Here is a 20,442-nt window from a genome sequence, read left to right as displayed (position 1 = left end):
TTGCGAGTGAGAGGGATGAATGGGTGACAGTGAGAGGGATGGAGGGGTGAGAGTGAGTGGGATGAATGGGTGGGAGAGAGAGGGATGAATGGGTGAGAGTGAGAGGGATGAATGTGTGCGAGTGAGGGGATGAATGTGTGCGAGTGAGAGGGGTGAATGTGTGCGAGTGAGGGGGTGAATGTGTGCGAGTGAGAGGGATGAATGGGTGAGAGTGAGAGGGATGAATGTGTGAGAGTGAGAGGGGTGAATGTGTGCGAGTGAGAGGGATGAATGTGTGCGAGTGAGGGGATGAATGTGTGCGAGTGAGAGGGGTGAATGTGTGCGAGTGAGGGGGTGAATGTGTGCGAGTGAGAGGGATGAATGGGTGAGAGTGAGAGGGATGAATGTGTGAGTGTGAGAGTGAGAGGGATGAATGGGTGAGAGTGAGAGGGATGAATGTGTGCGAGTGAGCGGGATGAATGTGTGAGAGTGAGAGGGATGAATGGGTGAGAGTGAGAGGGATGAATGTGTGCGAGTGAGGGGATGAATGTGTGCGAGTGAGAGGGGTGAATGTGTGCGAGTGAGGGGGTGAATGTGTGCGAGTGAGAGGGATGAATGGGTGAGAGTGAGAGGGATGAATGTGTGAGAGTGAGAGGGGTGAATGTGTGAGAGTGAGAGGGGTGAATGTGTGCGAGTGAGAGGGGTGAATGTGTGAGAGTGAGGGGGTGAATGTGAGCGAGTGAGAGGGATGAATGTGTGAGAGTGAGAGGGATGAATGTGTGAGAGTGAGAGGGGTGAATGTGTGAGAGTGAGAGGGGTGAATGTGTGCGAGTGAGAGGGGTGAATGTGTGAGAGTGAGAGGGATGAATGGGTGAGAGTGAGAGGGATGAATGTGTGCGAGTGAGAGGGGTGAATGTGTGCGAGTGAGAGGGATGAATGGGTGCGAGTGAGAAGGATGAATGGGTGAGAGTGAGAGGGATGAATGGGTGAGAGTGAGAGGGATGAATGGGTGAGAGTGAGAGGGATGAATAGGTGCGAGTGAGAGGGATGAATGGGTGCGAGTGAGAAGGATGAATGGGTGCGAGTGAGAGGGATGAATGGGTGAGAGTGAGAGGGATGAATGGGTGCGAGAGAGAGGGATGAATGGGTGCGAGAGAGAGGGATGAATGGGTGCGAGTGAGAGGGATGAATGGGTGCGAGAGAGAGGGATGAATGGGTGCGAGTGAGAGGGATGAATGGGTGCGAGAGAGAGGGATGAATGGGTGAGAGTGAGAGGGATGAATGTGTGAGAGTGAGAGGGATGAATGGGTGAGAGTGAGAGGGATGAATGTGTGCGAGTGAGGGGGTGAATGTGTGCGAGTGAGAGGGATGAATGGGTGCGAGTGAGAGGGATGAATGGGTGAGAGTGAGAGGGATGAATGGGTGAGACTGAGAGGGATGAATGTGTGCGAGTGAGAGGAATGAATGGGTGAGAGTGAGGGGGTGAATGTGTGCGAGAGAGAGGGATGAATGTGTGAGAGTGAGAGGGATGAATGTGTGCGAGTGAGAGGGATGAATGGGTGAGAGAGGGGGTGAATGTGTGCGAGTGAGAGGGATGAATGTATGAAAGTGAGAGGGGTGAATGTGTGCGAGTGAGGGGGTGAATGTGTGCAAGTGAGAGGGATGAATGTGTGCGAGTGAGAGGGTTGAATGGGTGAGAGTGAGGGGATGAATGTGAGCGAGTGAGAGGGATGAATTTGTGAGAGTGAGAGGGATGAATGTGTGCGAGTGAGAGGGATGAATGGGTGCGAGTGTGATGGATGAATGGGTGAGAGTGAGAGGGGTGAATGGGTGCGAGAGACAGGGATGAATGGGTGAGAGTGAGAGGGATGAATGTGTGCGAGTGAGAGGGATGAATGGGTGAGAGTGAGAGGGATGAATTTGTGCGAGTGAGGGGGTGAATGTGTGCGAGTGAGAGGGGTGAATGTGTGCGAGTGAAAGGGGTGAATGTGTGAGAGTGAGGGGGGTGAATGTGTGAGAGTGAGAGGGGTGAATGTGTGAGAGTGAGAGGGGAGAGTGTGTGCGAGTGAGAGGGGTGAATGGGTGCGAGTGAGAGGGATGAATGGGTGAGAGTGAGAGGGATGAATGTGTGCGAGTGAGGGGATGAATGTGTGCGAGTGAGAGGGGTGAATGTGTGCGAGTGAGGGGGTGAATGTGTGCGAGTGAGAGGGATGAATGGGTGAGAGTGAGAGGGATGAATGTGTGAGAGTGAGAGGGGTGAATGTGTGAGAGTGAGGGGGTGAATGTGAGCGAGTGAGAGGGATGAATGTGTGAGAGTGAGAGGGATGAATGTGTGAGAGTGAGAGGGGTGAATGTGTGAGAGTGAGAGGGGTGAATGTGTGCGAGTGAGAGGGGTGAATGTGTGAGAGTGAGAGGGATGAATGGGTGAGAGTGAGAGGGATGAATGTGTGCGAGTGAGAGGGGTGAATGTGTGCGAGTGAGAGGGATGAATGGGTGCGAGTGAGAAGGATGAATGGGTGAGAGTGAGAGGGATGAATGGGTGAGAGTGAGAGGGATGAATGGGTGAGAGTGAGAGGGATGAATAGGTGCGAGTGAGAAGGATGAATGGGTGCGAGTGAGAGGGGTGAATGTGTGCGAGTGAGAGGGATGAATGGGTGCGAGTGAGAAGGATGAATGGGTGCGAGTGAGAGGGATGAATGGGTGAGAGTGAAGGGGTGAATGTGAGCGAGTGAGAGGGATGAATGTGTGAGAGTGAGAGGGATGAATGTGTGAGAGTGAGAGGGGTGAATGTGTGAGAGTGAGAGGGGTGAATGTGAGCGAGTGAGAGGGGTGAATGTGTGAGAGTGAGAGGGATGAATGGGTGAGAGTGAGAGGGATGAATGGGTGAGAGTGAGAGGGATGAATGCGTGCGAGAGGGATGAATGGGTGCGAGTGAGAAGGATGAATGGGTGAGAGTGAGAGGGATGAATGGGTGCGAGTGAGAAGGATGAATGGGTGAGAGTGAGAGGGATGAATGGGTGCGTGTGAGAGGGATGAATGGGTGAGAGTGAGAGGGATGAATGGGTGAGAGTGAGAGGGATGAATGGGTGCGAGTGAGAAGGATGAATGGGTGAGAGTGAGAGTGCGGAATGTGTGCGAGTGAGAGGGATGAATGGGTGCGAGAGAGAGGGATGAATGTGTGCGAGTGAGAGGGATGAATGGGTGCGAGTGAGAAGGATGAATGGGTGAGAGTGAGAGTGCGGAATGTGTGCGAGTGAGAGGGATGAATGGGTGAGAGTGAGAGGGATGAATGTGTGCGAGTGAGAGGGATGAATGGGTGCGAGTGAGAAGGATGAATGGGTGAGAGTGAGAGTGCGGAATGTGTGCGAGTGAGAGGGATGAATGGGTGCGAGAGAGAGGGATGAATGGGTGAGAGTGAGAGGGATGAATGTGTGCGAGTGAGAGGGATGAATGGGTGAGAGTGAGAGGGATGAATGGGTGAGAGTGAGAGGGGTGAATGGGTGCGAGAGACAGGGATGAATGGGTGAGAGTGAGAGGGATAAATGTGTGCGAGTGAGAGGGATGAATGGGTCAGAGTGAGAGGGATGGAGGGGTGCGAGAGAGAGGGATGAATGGGTGCGAGTGAGAAGGATGAATAGGTGAGAGTGAGACGGATGGAGGGGTGAGAATGAGAGGGATAAATGGGTGTGAGTGAGAGGGATGAATGGGTGCGAGTGAGAAGGATGAATAGGTGAGAGTGAGAGGGATGGAGGGGTGAGAGTGAGAGGGATAAATGGGTGTGAGTGAGAGGGATGAATGTGTGCGAGTGAGGGGGATGAATGGGTGAGAGTGAGAGGGGTGAATGGGTGCGAGAGACAGGGATGAATGAGTGAGAGTGAGAGGGATGAATGTGTGCGAGTGAGAGGGATGAATGGGTGACAGTGAGAGGGATGGAGGGGTGAGAGTGAGTGGGATGAATGGGTGGGAGAGAGAGGGATGAATGGGTGAGAGTGAGAGGGATGAATGTGTGCGAGTGAGGGGATGAATGTGTGCGAGTGAGAGGGGTGAATGTGTGCGAGTGAGGGGGTGAATGTGTGCGAGTGAGAGGGATGAATGTGTGCGAGTGAGGGGATGAATGTGTGCGAGTGAGAGGGCTGAATGTGTGCGAGTGAGGGGGTGAATGTGTGCGAGTGAGAGGGATGAATGGGTGAAAGTGAGAGGGATGAATGTGTGAGAGTGAGAGGGATGAATGGGTGAGAGTGAGAGGGATGAATGTGTGCGAGTGAGGGGATGAATGTGTGCGAGTGAGAGGGGTGAATGTGTGCGAGTGAGGGGGTGAATGTGTGCGAGTGAGAGGGATGAATGGGTGAGAGTGAGAGGGATGAATGTGTGAGAGTGAGAGGGGTGAATGTGTGAGAGTGAGAGGGGTGAATGTGTGCGAGTGAGAGGGGTGAATGTGTGAGAGTGAGGGGGTGAATGTGAGCGAGTGAGAGGGATGAATGTGTGAGAGTGAGAGGGATGAATGTGTGAGAGTGAGAGGGGTGAATGTGTGAGAGTGAGAGGGGTGAATGTGCGCGAGTGAGAGGGGTGAATGTGTGAGAGTGAGAGGGATGAATGGGTGAGAGTGAGAGGGATGAATGTGTGCGAGTGAGAGGGGTGAATGTGTGCGAGTGAGAGGGATGAATGGGTGCGAGTGAGAAGGATGAATGGGTGAGAGTGAGAGGGATGAATGGGTGAGAGTGAGAGGGATGAATGGGTGAGAGTGAGAGGGATGAATAGGTGCGAGTGAGAAGGATGAATGGGTGCGAGTGAGAGGGGTGAATGTGTGCGAGTGAGAGGGATGAATGGGTGCGAGTGAGAAGGATGAATGGGTGAGAGTGAGAGGGATGAATGGGTGCGAGTGAGAAGGATGAATGGGTGCGAGAGAGAGGGATGAATGGGTGAGAGTGAGAGGGGTGAATGGGTGCGAGAGACAGGGATGAATGGGTGAGAGTGAGAGGGATGAATGTGTGAGAGTGAGAGGGATGAATGGGTGAGAGTGAGAGGGATGAATGGGTGAGAGTGAGAGGGATGAATGTGTGAGAGTGAGAGGGATGAATGGGTGCGAGTGAGAGGGATGAATGGGTGAGAGTGAGAGGGATGAATGTGTGCGAGTGAGAGGGATGAATGGGTGAGAGTGAGAGGGATGAATGTGTGCGAGTGAGAGGGATGAATGGGTGAGAGTGAGAGGGGTGAATGGGTGTGAGAGACAGGGATGAATGGGTGAGAGTGAGAGGGATGAATGTGTGAGAGTGAGAGGGACGAATGGGTGCGAGAGAGAGAGATGAATGTGTGCGAGAGAGAGGGATGAATGTGTGAGAGTGAGAGGGATGAATGTGTGCGAGTGAGAGGGATGAATGGGTGAGAGTGAGGGGGTGAATGTGTGCGAGTGAGAGGGATGAATGTATGAAAGTGAGAGGGGTGAATGTGTGCGAGTGAGGGGGTGAATGTGTGCAAGTGAGAGGGATGAATGTGTGCGAGTGAGAGGGTTGAATGGGTGAGAGTGAGGGGATGAATGTGAGCGAGTGAGAGGGATGAATTTGTGAGAGTGAGAGGGATGAATGTGTGCGAGTGAGAGGGATGAATGGGTGCGAGTGGGAGGGATGAATGGGTGAGAGTGAGAGGGGTGAATGGGTGCGAGAGACAGGGATGAATGGGTGAGAGTGAGAGGGATGAATGTGTGCGAGTGAGAGGGATGAATGGGTGAGAGTGAGAGGGATGAATTTGTGCGAGTGAGGGGGTGAATGTGTGCGAGTGAGAGGGGTGAATGTGTGCGAGTGAAAGGGGTGAATGTGTGAGAGTGAGGGGGGTGAATGTGTGAGAGTGAGAGGGGTGAATGTGTGAGAGTGAGAGGGGTGAATGTGTGCGAGTGAGAGGGGTGAATGTGTGAGAGTGAGGGATGTGAATGTGTGAGAGTGAGGGGGTGAATGTGTGAGAGTGAGGGGGTGAATGTGTGCGAGTGTATGTTAGACGGGTCAATGTATATGTCCAAGAAATAGAAAACACTTCCAGAAATTAGTTTTTAAAAATGTTTCTACCTGTTGTAAAACAATCTTTTTTGTGGTTTGGCTCTTCAACACAATAAGAATGGGTACGATTCTCCGGAAAATGTCTCAGTCTGGTAGCGAGTGGGAATTGTCGCGGGATTCCCAGCCTCGGCCCAGCGAGACCGGGGTCGCTATTCAACGTAAAATGCTCCATATAACGAGGCTTCACGGGATTCTCGCCCCGAATGCCGGCTCGTGAGCTGATTCACTGGGACCGCGCTAGCCAGTCCCCCCGCTAACAAGGTCGAGCTGCACTTAAGCTGCACTTGCTCAACCAATCCCCAGACAGCTCGCAACAATGGCGCCAAGGAGACCAGCCCCTAGATTCGGGGTTGCTGACCTGGGGAGGCTCTTGGACGTGGTGGAGGCCAGGAGGGATGTCCTGTTCCCCCAGAGAGTCAGCCACAAGGCAGCCAGTGCTGCCTGGGAGGAGGTGGCGGCAGCAGTACGTTTAGGCAGACTGGCCTCTAGTGTCGGAAGGTCAACGACCTACTCCGGGCAGCCAGAGTGAGTAGACACCAACGACCCAACCCCCTCCCCCTTCAACCCTCCCTCCACCCCCTCCCCTTCAATCCTTCCTCCACCCACCTCCCCCTTCAATCCTCCCTCCACCCACCCCAACCTTCCCTTCACCCCCCCCAACAACTGTGAATCATGCGTGTGGCTTACGGCACTCTGTGCTTCCTCAGGAAAAGCTCTCCCATAATCGGCGGGAGAGGGCCCAGACTGGCGGTGGGGTGCCGGAATTGAGAATCCTCACCTCCTGCGAGGAGTAGGTCCTGGAGATGACTGCTGTGGCTGAGGACTGGGCAGTCACCAACATGGAGGCTGACGGACGCCACAGAGGTGAGGAACTACCAGGCTCCACCCGGAGGACCTGTCAAATGTGAGTAGTGATTGACTTACTGACTGACCCATCCCTCCCACTGACCACATGTCCATTCTCCCGCAGCTCCTTCAGCCGACGGTGCCAGCCCGTCCCGGGCGGCCCCTCTCCTGACTCTGAGAACACCTCGGAGGAGAGCTCCGAGGATGCAACTGTTATAGTCGCGGCACAGCTGCCATCCCCACCCTCCACCAGCGCAGACACACACATCTCGGTGAGACATGTTAGTGGACAGACGTCTGATACACAATCTGGTGAGCACCGCACTGCTGATGATGTACATCTGGTGGAGGCAGGAACCCTCAGGCGAGACAGCATTCAGAGGGCTGCTGGATCCCTGAACCCAGCTGGGCCCCAGCCTGATGCTGAGCCTCTGGAACAGGGTTACCCAGAGCTGATGGAGATGATAGGGAGCTGCCAGGACATTCAGAGGGAGATGTCAGCATCACTCCAGCAGATCCATAGCTGATTGGAGGAGTCCCAGAGGCTACGGGTGCAGGAGATAGCGCTGGCATTGAGTGGCACCAAGGCCAACACTGCTAGGGTGGCGACCACAGTGGAGAGCCTGGTGCACAACATCGACACCATGAGTGAAGGTGTCCAAGGCAGTCGGTGACAGCCATGGCTGAGGGTCTCGGCAGAATGTCCGACTCGCTGGGGGATGTCACCCAGTACCAGGCCGACCTTGATGAGGTTCTGTGGGACATGTCCCGTTCTCAGATGGGAATGGCTGAGGCACTGCAGAGCTTGTCCCAGTCACAGGTGGGCATGACTGAGGCACTGCAGAGGAGCATCGCCGAGGGTGTCGACATGATGGTGTGGGCCATGGGGACCTCCAGGACTGGCAGAGCAAGATAATGCTGGAGCAGCCGGGGCTCAAACCAGGTGCCCCTCCATCCCAAGGTGAACCCCAGGGCCCTACGGTCACCGACTGGGAGGACGGGGCGCTGAGTGCCAACCCGGACCCATCCTATGGTGCGCCATCAGCTCCCCCGAGTTCCACCCCTCTGATGAGGCCGTATCTCGGGGATCAGCACACGAGACGGGCAGTGTATGCACCGTGGACAAGTGAGCCGGGGCGGGCCCAGAGCCACCAGATGATGCCAGCCAGGGAAGGCCACTGGACGAGGTAAGCAGCTGGCTGTCTCCACCTCAGATGTGCATCCTGGGGAGTGGGCGAAGGAGGGCAAAGTACATCGAGGATCACTGAGGGCACTGGAGGAGGGGGGGATGTGGTAGGTAGGGGGTGAGGGGTTGTTGGGGGGGTGAGGTGGTGTGGGGGGGTGGGTCCTGCACCATCGGGAGAATGGGGACATATTGGAAAATAAACACCCTTGTGTACAACCAGTAGCATCCCTCTGTCACTTTCTTCCGCAATGCATCACCACGTGCAGGTGATGAGTGTGAGCAAGCACTCAGCTGACAGGCAGGGGTCAGGCTACGGCACAGATTGAGCAGCAACGCCCAGCTCTCTGCGGGTTATCATCACCCCCCTGCCCTCAACAGTGACCCGCTGACAGTCCCAGCACCCTGGAGTGATGTGACACATACTCTGGGAGGGTGGGAAATAGGGGTGGCGAGTGGGTAAGAATGTGCAGATGGACCAGGCCACGTGCTAAGTGAATCGGGCGAGTATGAGGGCCTCCATGGCCCTCCAGGCTTGCTCGACCTTCACCGCTACCGCCTGTCCTGCAGCCTCCGGCTGGGCCTCAGGTTCCTTCCCGGCCTCGTCCTACAGTCCCCGCTGATCCTGCGCCTCCTCACCATCCTCGTCCTCGTCCCCCTCCAAGATGGCCACATGTTCCTCATCACCAACCTCCAGCTCGTCACCCCGCTGCTGTGCCAGGTTGTGGAGGATACAGCAGACCACAACAATGCAGGCGACCCTCTGGGCGGTGTACTGGAGGGCATCTCCGGAGCGGTCGAGGCATCGGAATCGAATCTTGAGCAGTCTGATGTACCGTTCAATCACAGCTTCGGTCTCCGGCCTCCATACCGGTGTCATTAACCAGGTCCTCACCGGATACCCCTTATCCCCCAAAAGGCAACAGGCCATCCTGGGGTGCTCCTCGAAGAGGTTAGGGATGTCCGACTGCCCCAGGATGTAGCTGTCATGGAGACTCCTGGGAAGCTTGTACACACGTGCATTATCTGCAATTGGTGGTCGCGCACAAGTTGTATGTTGAAGGAGTGGAACCCCTTTTGGTTAACATTGGGAACCCCCAGATAACCCGGTGAGCACAGGGCAACATACGTGGCATCTATGACTCCCTGGACCTGGACTCCGGCGATGGTGGAGAAACCTGCTGCCCGGGCATCCTGTTGGATCTGGTCCATGTCAAAAATGATGTAGTCTTCCGTCCGGGCATACAGGGCATTTGTGACCTGCTAAATGCACGTGTGGGCTGTGGCCTGTGAGATACCACACAGGTCCCCACTCGAACCCTGGAATGATCCCATGGCAAAAAGTTCAAGGCTGCAGTGATCTTGACGGCCACCGGGAGCGGGTGTCCTCCTCCTCCACATGGTGCCAGGTCTGTGAGGATATGGCACAGGTGTCGCACCATCTCTTTGTTAAGACGGAGCCTCCTGCGGCACGTGCTGTCCGCCATTTGTTCAAACGACCAGCGATGCCTGTACACCCTTGGCCGTCGCGGGACGCCTCCTCTGCATCCCTCCCTAGCCTGATGGACGGCCGGGTCCTCAGGGTGTGGGGCAGGGTCCGGCACATGGGCCGCTGCCTCGAGAATCTACAGATGCTGCTGCTGCTGCCTTCTCCGGTGTGACGTAGTACCAGTATCACTAGGACAACTACAACAATCATCATCCTGGCCATAACATTCAATATCTGTAAGGCATTGAGAGAGGGTGTTAGGCTGACAAACAGCAGTGGCTCCCACCCTGGGACCCTCTATTCCCCCATTGATCCCCCCCATCACCCTACCCAAAACGCCCTGCTGAGACTCCAGGCCACAGCGGGCCCCCCTCACTGGGCCTTGTCATAATATACACCAGTATATCATGGTGCAGACACACACACTGATGGACACACAGCAAGGCCAATCAACACACACAACACCGCAGCCAATCACCAGTTAGAGCACACTCACTATAAAGACAGAGGGCATCAGTTTTCCCACTCATTCGGGATGCAGCCTCTCAGAAGGACAGAGCTTACAGCTTACAGCACAGATCTTCACCATGTGCTGAGTGCATAGACTGGTTAGAATAGGCATAGGTCTTTAGTTTAATCTAACATCGTGTTAACCCACAGTGAAAGTATGTTCAACAGTTTCTAGCTTAATAAAATAGTGTTGTTCTATTTTATGTATGTGTTCCACGGATCCAAAGCACCCAACACATCAGGCCTCAGACCTGTACCTTGCATACCTGCTTACAACACCACCAAGACTGGGCACTGGTCCTCTTCCCTTGGCACTCACCCACCCTCCAGAGACATGTCCTCCGGAGTCGTGTCCCATCCCCTGGGTGTTTGGACGTTGGCTGCTGCGTGTGTGGTGTTGCCTCCCGCAGTGTTCTGGCACAGTGGCCAGGCATCGCGGTCTGATTGGGATGCTAGGCATTGACTCCCACATGCTACACGGCACGCTTATCCATGTGGAATCCACTTGGGTTGTGTGAAATGCTCACTGAACCACGATTATCAATTCCCTTGAGGCTAAAGCCTTCATCAGCGCAGCCAGAGGCCTTGGCAGTCGGTGGAGTTATGGGCAGATGGGCAGGGACAAGTGCTGCCCCCCGAATGGGTACACACGATCCAGGGGTTGGCATGGTGGTGCAGCAAGCAGTTGCCCCCCCCGGTTGGCCCCCCAGAGTACCCCCTCCTTCCAATGGTAGCCCACCCCAGCGGACGGTCCCCCGCCCCAGCCAAGGGTCCCCCATCCTCTACTGAGGATAGGGGCAGCTAGCCCAGCGCCCCTGGGCTCTTTGCCTGTGAGCAAAGATGGCCACTCACCTCCTCATCTCCCCATAGAAACCCTTCCAAGCAGGTTCACATTTTTGAAATCGGCGCAGTGTGAGTACTTGCTGGGGAGGCCGCTGAATGATGAGAGGCCATTGGATATGGGGTTACTCTCGTTAATTGTATGGAAATGGGGCTTACGTGATAACAACTGGTTTCTCGCCAAGCTACGGCGAGATTCCGATTTCGCCTAGGGAGTGCGCCGGTTGCATCGCAAACTGGCGCCTAAAGCGGTTCCTGCTTTTAGCCTCTCCCGCTATTCACCGGCCTCGTTACGCTTGAGCGTGAGTGTAATGAGGCCGGAAGATCGCGCCCTATGTTTCTCAGAGGTTCCTTCAGTACCCCTTGGGAGGTCAAAAGGATCCTCGGCTGGAAACTTTGGGAAATCCTGTATTAAACTAATTGCTGCAGTTAAATAAACATTCTATTGGATTGTTCAACATGTAATAATTGTATATTTAGGAAATGCTGCTGGCCATAGAGTACCCTGATAAGTAGGATGACGGTGTACCAAGTTATTGCATCCTGACAGGACAATGAAGCAATGAGAGAAAGAGATCAGAAAAGAATGCATCTTCCTGTGGTCAGGATGACAACTAGGTTGTAAGTTATCCAATGTTCCCTGCAGCACCAATTCACAAACTAAACGCCCAACCGGAAGGCGCAATGATTTTATGAGTAAGCTGCACTATTCATTCCAATTTGGATGGAGTTCCAATAAATATGGGGCATCCAGAATAATCCACGAGTGATCCAACAATTTTCGGCTCTGTTAATATACGTCAAACTGTGCATTCCACATCTTGTCAAACTAAGACAACATTTTCTGGAATGAACTTTGTCCTCTTGAAACAGTTGCAAATGTCTCCAGCGGTCATATAATACCCATAGCCATCTTTTATCAGGCACCATTCATTCGTCTGCTCACTCTCTGTAACTAATAACACCTTGTTCAGCATCTAAATGCTTTACTTCTCAACTGATAGTGTCCATCTTCCTTTAAGATCTAGTTCTTTCCTTACAGAGTAACGCCTGCTCACTTTGCAGTGCTGGTCTGTGAGCAGATAGAATAATTGCCCGTATCTCTCCTGAGAGCCGAAAGCAAATTGAAATTTAACATCCCGGCTTCTGCAGCTTTGCTCAATGCTGTCATTTCGGATCCCAGTCCAAAAACTCGAGACCTTGACAGATGCATCTCAATACTTATGAGTAACTAATCAACCACAAATGTACTTCAAGCTCCTCTTTGCAAACTTAGTGCAGTATTTGCAAATAGTAGAATGAACAGGAGGCCCTTTAACATCAAAACTTAGAAAGGAGGTAAGCGCATCCGATTCAGGAATTCAAATTTGAAGGTAGCTCTTTAGCAGTGAGCGCAAAGCTAAAACCATGCAAAGCAGTTTACTCCAGTCGAGATCACACTTAATTCCAATAGTCTGCCTTCAGGCTAAATATTGGACAATTTCTGACTCTGTTATCCAACCTGATCTGTAGCCAAACAATATGTTGCAGGTATGGCACATAAAACATTTTCATTAAAATGCAGAAGACGTACACCCACACACACCCACAAAGTCCCCTTTGCATGTTTCCATAAAGTATGTGGTGATTGGGGTGTGTGACTAGCTGCTTAAAGCCACAGGAATTACAATAAAAATGATTGTTTGCCCAATAGCTATTGTTGAAATAAGTGCAGGCTGTCCTAACACAAACATATGTAATCTCCGGTATAGGTGGCAATAATAAAGGCTTTGAGCAGTGATTCTTCAATAAAGAGAGGTTGGCAGACAGTTCTGTGATAGCAGTTTTTCGATCTGGTTTCTCATTAAAAACAGAAGTGAGTCTTCCATAAACTATCCTACTTTCAGAAAGGTTTCAAAATGACTGAATCCTAATGTGTGAGAAAGTGTCATTTGCAGCACACAAGTGCCAGGCAACCACCATTTATTAAAATATAATTTACAGATGTGGGCGTCGCTGGTTAGGCCAGCATTTATTGCCCATCCCTAGTTGCCCTTCAGAAGGAGGTGGTGAGCTGCCTTCTTGAACTGCTGCAGTCCTTGAGGTGTAGGCACACCTACCATGCTGTTACGGAGGGAGTTCCAGGATTTTGACCCAGCGACAATGAAGGAACAGCAATATATTTCCAAGTCGGGGTGGTGAGTGACTTGGACGGGCACCTCCAGGTGGTGGGGTTCCCTGGTAGCTGCTGCTCCTGTCCTTCCAGATATTAGAGGCCGTGGGTTTGGAAGGTGCTGTCTAAAAAACCTTACTGCAGTGCATCTTTTTGATGGTACATAAGGCTGCTACTGTTCTTTGGTGGCGGAGGGTTTGAATGTTTGTGAAAGGGAGAGCAATCAAGCGGGCTGTTTTATCCTGGAAGGTGTCGAGCTTCTTGAGTGTTGTTGGAGCTGCACTCATCCAGGCAAGTGGAGAGTATTTGATTATACTCCTGACTTGTGCCTCGTAGATGATGGGTCAGGAGGTGAGTTATTCATTGTAGGATTGTTAGTCTTTGATCTGCCCTGGTAGCCACAGTATTAATATGGCTATATTCAGTTCAGTTTCTGATCAATAGTAACCCCCAGGATGTTGATTGTGGGGGATATAGCGATGGTCATGCCATTGAATGTCAAGGGGCGATGGTTAGGTTCTCTCTTGTAAGAGATGGTCATTGCCTGGCACTTGTGTGGTATGAATGTAACTTGCCACTTGTCAGCCCAAGCCTGGATATTGTCCAGGTCTTGCTGCATTTGGACATGGACTGCTTCATTATCTGAGGAGCTACGAGTGGTGCTAAACATTGTGCAGTCATCTGCAAAAACACCCCCAATTCTGACCTTATGATGGAAGGGAGGTGATTAATGAAGCAACTGAAGATGGTTGGTCTAGGACACTACCCTGAGGAACTCCATTTCCAATAAGAGAGTGTCTAAGCATTTTCCTTTGACATTCAATAGCATTGCATTAGCCCCAACATCAACATCTTGGGATTACCATTCGCTAGAAACTTAAGGACCAGCTACATAAATACTATGGTTACAACCCCAACAGGCCAGATGTTGAATATCCTTTGATGAGTCACTCACCCCCTGACTCCCTTGGTGCTCTCCATAACCTATAAGGCACTAGTCAGGAATGTGCTGGAACACTCTCCACTTGCCTGGATGAGTGCAGATCTAACAACGCGGAAGAAACTCAACGTCATCCAGGACAAAGCAGCCAGGTGTGTCAGCACCCCATCCACTGCCTTAAATATTCACTCATTCCACCACCCTTGTCGAGTGGTAACAGTGTATACTTCTACAATCTGCACTGCAGCAACTCAGGGGTCTTTAGCTAGCAGTTTCCAAACCTGTGACCTCTACCATTTAAAACAAAAAGGCAACAGATAAATGGGAACATCACCACCTGCAAGTTCCTCTCTGAAGCCACACACCACCCTGACTTGGAACTATATTGTTGTTCCCTTATGTCATTGGATCATCAGAGCACGATGAAAGGTAGTTGATCTGAATCATTGAGCTACAATTTTCCCTCCACTTCTTCCCGACTTTGCAGTCCCAAATCCATCACTTCCTCTCACTCTGACAGAATTTTCATCTGCGTGAGATATGGATGGGGAAGTTTCAGGTCTACTTTATCCCGAAGGATGCCTGAGGCAGCGACAGAGGTGGGCAGTTGCCAAGGTAGGCTGGCTATAAGTTTCACCTCGGTTCTCTGTCTGGCCACCTAGCTCTCACCACTTATCCCACCCTCAACCTCCATGGAAAATAGATAATTCCATTATAACCTAATAAAACTGTCAATTACACAAATTTCTTATTTCCCCTGGACAACTGTGTCAACATTACCCTGTTGTGTTCAGACCTTGAATGGTTTTTGAAATTCAGCCAAGCATTCACAATGACCCTAGTTTTGTCAAAAAACACAATTGGAGCTCAATATAATGTATCCTTTTGAAACTGAAGGAACAATTGGCAAGCTTTTTCTTCTACACTACAGCTGATGGCATGTCATTCAAAAGAGTCCAGGAGCAGAAGATGAGTTCTCTTTAACTTTCTGCAGTCTAGAATTTTAAATCATTGTTCAAATCATGACAGTTCTCTGATGCAATTTTCAATAATTTGATTGCAGAAGAATACTTTCTACGTTGTGAAAAGTACTCTGAGCCATCTCAACACATATGCAACAGTGGTCAATGTATAGCCAACTTACCGTCTTGCTATATATCCCAAGGATCAATCACTGCATTAAACACATATTTAACTTAACAGATAGAATCTAATAATGGCAATTGCAGTTGTCAAGGCCTTTTAAACATACTTGTCAGAGAATCCCCAACTTCTCAGCACCTTTCCCAAGGATTATGAACTGACTTACCTTGCAGATTCCCACAGACTTCAAGATCCTTCCTCTTGTGACTAAAATACTTTGGGGCTTTAAATTCAAATTGCCCGTAGGCATTTATAATTATAACCCCGGCATTACAGGATGTGCGTGTGGGTTCATGAGCCAACACTTTTCCCATACAGGGGAAGATGACATGGACCAGGAATGGAAAGGGAATTTTGAAATTGGAGCAGCATGGGACATGTGCATGAGGGAAAATCAAATCCATTAGCTCTGCTCCTCTCTCTGCAGGTGCTGCCTGACCTGCTGAGTGTTTCCACCAGTGTCACATATAGAAGTGTATTTGTCAAGATGTGCTGTACTTGTACTAAAATATAATGGTACAAAAGTTTGGGAAGACCTGAGTTTTACATTGGAAAGCTTGACAAATTAATTTATGAAGATACTAAACAGCAATTTAACAAATATTTCTCTTCTGTAATACTTATGAAAGCCAAATGTATGTACTTCATTTTAAAACATTTTTGGCATGGTTACCTATCACCCCCTTTAGTGTTACAACCCTGACGGTAAGGATACAATTGCAATTGTTCCACTGTATTAATGTAGCGTTATTGATACACAGCTCCTCCACAACAAAATTATACACGACCAACACGTGATGTTCATCTATGTAAATGGTGCACAATCAAGAAAAGACACACCAAAGGAACCTGTAGCAACTCACCAAGTCACATTCGACAGCATCTTCTAAAGCTGTGACCTCTACCACCTACAAACACTGGTCAGTGGGGACTTGCAAGTGCATGGGAACACTGCCACTGCAAATCCCCACCAACTCAAGTGCCTCCCAGCCTTGGAACTATATTGTCAGTCCCTCACTATCACTGGGTCAAAATCTTGGAACTCCCTCCGTAACAGCACTGCGTGTGTACCTACACCGCATGGATAGTAATGATTTAAGAGGGCAGCTTATCACCACCTTCTCAAAGACAATTAGCGATGGGTAATAAATGCTGGCCTTGGTAGCATCACTCACGCTCCTTAAAGGAATTTTTAAAAAAGCACTATGATCAACTAATTCCCATTTCCATTCAGCAATTCCATCAACTTATTTTAATTATTGCTCTACATTGTAGTGCAGGGATGAAAATTCACAAGAGATAGAATATTTAATTTAAGATCCAGAACACAACTCACACAAGATACAGATGGCTGCATATTATGGGTCAGTCCGCAGCTGGTAATAAACACTTACTGTTGAACTATACCAGACTCAGAACCACTTCATGATACATACATTTTACAACATGGTGACAGTGAAGGATGGAACCCAAAATCCTGAAAGCATTACTAAGTAAAGAGCAGCAGTCTGACCTGATGGAAAGCACCTGAAGCGAAGGCACAGAGTGGGATCACCAGAGAAAAGCTTCAAAGCAGGACTGGAAGCTGAAGGCAGAAATAAAACTCAACACTGCAACAAAAAGTTCCATTGACCATGGTAGTCCAACTTCAATAACTAAAGAGTGCAGAGTCAGAAGACCTAGCGGGTTGAACTAAACAAAAATGTTCTTGGCCAGAATGAGATTAAAAAAGCCTATCAGTCAGCAGCAGTCAGAATTGCCATTTTAAGAAGTACTGGGAGTAGTCCGAGTCCCGAGTAGGCGTCTGACAACATGGGGGCTGAGCTCACTCCAAACTAATTTAATTTTTAAAAAAATTGCATTGTAGCATTGGGCGGCAAGGTGGCACAGTGGCTAGCATTGTAACGTCACAGCATCAGGGACCCAGGTTTGATTCTGACCTTGGGTGACCGTGTGGAGTTTGCACTTTCCCCCATGTCTGCATGGGCTTCCTCTGGCTGGTCCGGTTTCCTCCCAAAGTCCAAAGTTGTGCAAGTTAGGTGGGGATTAGGCCTAGGTAGGGTGAGGCCCGGTGCAGACTCGATGGGCCGGATGGCCTCCTTCTGCACTGTTGGCTTCTATGACTCTAAGCTCCACCCAAAACTGGGAATTAATGGTTAATAACCATGGAATATTTGGATACTATTGGGAAGACTCAGAAAAGTCAATCCATAGAGCCGCTGCGGAAACATTAACAGAGAAATCATGACCGCCATTCCTGCAGGAGCCTACCAAAACTGACAAGCACGGGAAACCTCAATGAGAAGAAGCGTATGGGCTGCACCATCTTGGATTTCCTTACGCATTTAAGTCTGTACATACTTTTAATTTTAAATGATCATGGATCAAAAATCAACCTTCACTGAACAGTTTGGATTCATCCAAGGCCCAGACCAATCACAACATGGGGGAAATTGCAGAAAAACATTCTATATTTTCATAATTGCTTCAGGTCTTCACTCTTTGCAAAGCTGGCTTGTTCAGATTATTTGGTGATGCCAGAAACTCCTTGCTGACTAGACCAGCCAACCAGTCAGGTGGTAAAAACCACACCTCCAGTGGAAGACAGCCAAGAGATGAATCAGCAACAAGAAAAGCCTCAACCTCTAAAGACACGATGACACAGACATTGCGACCTCCAGGCAGTACATCCATTAGTCAGACAATGCTAGAATAGAGAAGCAGCCATCAACTGACTGCAGCACATCTCAGTGAGGCAAGGAAGCAATCCAATAAGAACTCATTGTACAGAAAGGGCAGCACAGTGGCACAGTGGTTAGCACTGCTGCCTCACAGCGTCAGGGACCCAAATTCGATTCCAGCCTTGGGTGACTGTTTGGAGTTTGCACTTTCTCCCCGTGTCAGTATGGGTTTCCTCCGGGAGCTCCCGCTTCCTCCCACAGTCCAAAGATAATATAATATAGAACATAGAACATACAGTGCAGAAGGAGGCCATTCGGCCTATCGAGTTTGCACCGACCCACTTAAGCCCTCACTTCCACCCTATCCCCGTAACCCAATAACCCTACTTAACACTTTCTTGGTCACTAAGGGCAATTTATCATGGCCAATCCACCTAACCTGCACGCCTTTGGACTGTGGGAGGAAACCGGAGCACCCGGAGGAAGCCCACGCAGACACGGGGAGAACGTGCAGACTCCACACAGACAGTGACCCAGCGGGGAATCGAACCTGTGACCCTGGCGCTGTGAAGCCACAGTGCTATCCACTTGTGCTACCGTGCTGCCCATATAATAATCTTTATAGTTGCAAGTAGACTGTGGGAGGAAACCGAAGCACCCAAAAAAAATCCATGCAGACACGGGGATAATGTGCAAACTCCACAGACAGTCACCGAGGCTGGAATTGAACCCGGGTCCCTGGTGCTGTGAAGCAGCAGTGCTAACCACTGTGTCACCATGCCACCCGAACCACTGTGCCACCCTGCTGCCCTGCACAGGCATATTCTGCATAATATTCTTCATTTAATTCTGCATATTATTCTTCACATACATGCTTTACAAAATATTCATAACTTACTATTATGCTTGAAACATATTCCACTTTGCAGCCAGATTTGAGACAGGACTGATTCTTTCAGAAATATATGGCACCACTTGGAGTCTGTCTTGTGCAGGAGGTGGCTGCCCTCCCCTACTAAAAATCATTGTTTCGCTGTAATAAAGGTTACCTTTGCAAGGCTTAATTGACAAACTAGAATTCTCTCAAATGGTTAAAACTGAACACCCAACTGTTTTACAACATTCTTATTAACATCAAGGGATCACTATTGCAGGTGGAGTTTACAGCCAGTTTGTCTATCGTAGTATTTTTGTTTGTAACTCATTACACGGTAGAAGCACACATTTCTCCCAAAAAACTCTTGTATATTCTCCACTTCTGACTATCTGAGAAAGAAAAGTAACTGGATTTGTAAAAGTAACCCATAACCAAATCCAATCAAAAAACATTTTAAACAAAGCCAATTGCAGTTTTTAGTCGTTCTTTCAGGTCAAAGTTTCAGACATTATTCATTCTCTTGTTACCCTTTCAGATGCATTTCACTACAGTTTCAAAAATCAACTTCACTTTCCTGCTAAGATGTGCCAGCACCTAAAGAAATTACTACTTGCCTGAACATATACGTAATTGCCTTCAACCCGTTGATAGTACCATCCAGCTTGGCTAGTCAGCCTTGGAACAAATTGAAACTATATTATCAGGATTGGTTTATTTGTTAGTATCGATTTGAGTTACAGCAAATTTGAACTGTGACTAGAAAAAAAAAATGTTGACCTAACACACAAAGTAAGTTTCTGTTAAAGGAAAAGAAACTTCAGACCACATTTTGAACTGAAAACTAGAAAGACAGGTCCTGCCACATATTTGTATGGGAAATATCCTGCATTAACCTACCACCCAGCTTTAACACAGTTTTCAGTCAGAATCTAAGCAACAAAAATAAAGTCTCACCTTTCCAAAATGTGCGATATTTAATAAAACTGTTGCTGCTTCTGTGTGGGAGAGGCACAAATGTGTGAAGTTGGCTTATCTAATGTGAAACAGGTCCTGCGACTGTTAGGCAGTTGTCTTTGCCACACCTGCCACCATTTACTATTGTGAACAAATGAGATGATTGTCTGATAAAAACACGAGTTACTGATAACCAACAGTAATGCATTTAACGCGTCTCCTTGGAGAAGTAGGCACCTCCCTAATTCCCCAAGATTGCACTGAATGGGTCTATAACAAATCACGATTAGATGTTGTGGTAGGGATTAACACGGTCACAGCAAGGCGGCTAGATAACTCTGACAGCTGCTTGTATTCAATAGGTCTCTCACGCCAGTCACAACCCCAGATTGATACATGCAGTGAGGAACTAGCATCGCATCCATCAGATTGTAACCCAGAGGCTCAAACATTAGTGCAACATTAGAGTTTGACAGAGAATGAAAAATATCTAAAAAAGCACGGGCCAGTTTTATATATTTATGGTGTAATCTGTTGGTGTGTGTATCTACAATATATAGTCAGGGTAAAAATAAATTTTATGACTGCTTAAACAATAAAATGTGAACCAGAAGTGGTGTTTGATTCACCTGAGGAAGGAGCAGTGCTCCAAAAGCTAGTGTTTGAAACAAACCTGTTGGACTTTAACCTGGTGTTGTAAGACTTCTTACTGTGCTCACCCCAGTCCAACGCCGGTATCTCCACATCATGATTCAAATCTGATTGATGAGGTTGGAATTAACTTGCTTGTTCCCATTTGCC

General features: G+C 49.5%; 1 protein-coding gene across 4 annotated transcripts in view; it reads right to left on the bottom strand.

The window, feature by feature from the left end:
- The window catches only part of sptssb (serine palmitoyltransferase, small subunit B), a 73,262-nt gene extending 53,456 nt beyond the window's left edge, over positions 1–19,806 (bottom strand). For 2 of the 4 annotated variants that reach the window (XM_072474455.1, XM_072474456.1), the window contains exon 1: positions 19,642–19,806. The gene's annotated coding sequence lies outside the window, so the exon portion shown is untranslated. Of the gene's footprint in view, positions 1–16,642; positions 16,715–19,641 lie in introns of all 4 variants that reach the window. The other 2 variants (XM_072474454.1, XM_072474453.1) reach the window with 2 other exon arrangements.
- Between the last annotated feature and the right edge of the window lie 636 nt (positions 19,807–20,442).

The sequence above is a fragment of the Scyliorhinus torazame genome, chromosome 14 (assembly GCF_047496885.1).
Source record: "Scyliorhinus torazame isolate Kashiwa2021f chromosome 14, sScyTor2.1, whole genome shotgun sequence".
Lineage (NCBI taxonomy): Eukaryota > Metazoa > Chordata > Chondrichthyes > Carcharhiniformes > Scyliorhinidae > Scyliorhinus > Scyliorhinus torazame.
The sequence above is the reverse complement of the archived record's forward strand: the minus strand, read 5'-3'. Positions and strand labels throughout refer to the sequence as shown.